Raw genomic sequence first — 1,198 nt, forward strand, 5'->3', positions numbered from 1 at the left:
CTCTCTCTCTCTCTCTCTCTCTCTCTCTCTCTCTCTCTCTCTCCCCAGCTCACGCTCTCACTTCTTTCTCACGCTCACAGTTGCGTTATACCCCGCCCCATCTCACGACCAGCCCATCTCATGCTCACTCATCCTCACTTGTTGTCACTCACGGGCTCCTACCTCGTGACCACATAACCCCAGGTAATACTCACCACCATCATTCTCACGTCTCTCACGCCTCTCACGCCTCTCACGCCTTATCTTTCCTCTCACGTATTTCGTTGACAAAGTCGTATTCATTGTAACTTTATTGATCAAAGCTTGTTTGCTGTAGAACTTGTTGGTATGTGTGTGTGTGTGTGTGTGTGTGTGTGTGTGTGTGTGTGTGTGTGTGTGTGTGTGTGTGAATCACTATGGTCTTGGATCACGTGTTGGGCTTGTAATGGACAGCTATCACTCTCCCAGATGAGAGCTCAGAATTCATATATGACCAATCACTAAGTAATCACCGGGTAATGTTGTGACCTGACGCGCGCGCGCACACACACACACACACACACACACACACACACACACACACACACACACACACACACGTACAACTCCATGAGAGAGTTGGAGTAACTGCTCGCAGCAAAGCGATACTGAAATTATTTCAGCCCTGGGCGGGATTCGAACTCGGACCGCTGGAGTAGTGGTTGCGAACGCTACCACTGCTTCAAGAGCCGTGTGTGTGTGTGTTTGTGTGTGTGTGTCTGTGTGTGTGTGTCTGTGTGTGTGTGTCTCTGTGTGTCTGTGTGTCTGTGTGTGTGTGTGCTTTGTGTGTTTGTGTGCGTGTGTTTGTGTGTGTTTGTGTGTTAGTGTGTGTGTGTGTGTGTGTGTGTGTGTGTACGTGCGCGCGTGCTCGTGTGCGGATATGTGTACATACGTGTGTGTGCGTACATGGTCGGTAAATTCGATACTGAGGATCGCATTACAAGATAACGTTTGAAGACACGTGTACAGGTTTGTGTGCCTGTACTCAGTAGTTGTATGTACATGTAATATTAGTGTGTGTATAGTTATACCCTATGATTTGTGTATATACGTGTGTGTGTGTGTGTGTGTGTGTGTGTGTGTGTGTGTGTGTGTGTGTGTGTGTGTGTAACCCAAGGGTGTTTGCATGATTTCCAGAAGGGAGTTTTACCTTGTGAATAAAGACACTATACCGTACTTT

The sequence above is a fragment of the Oratosquilla oratoria genome, chromosome 18 (genome assembly GCF_046742065.1).
Source record: "Oratosquilla oratoria isolate Oo_2021 chromosome 18, ASM4674206v1, whole genome shotgun sequence".
Lineage (NCBI taxonomy): Eukaryota > Metazoa > Arthropoda > Malacostraca > Stomatopoda > Squillidae > Oratosquilla > Oratosquilla oratoria.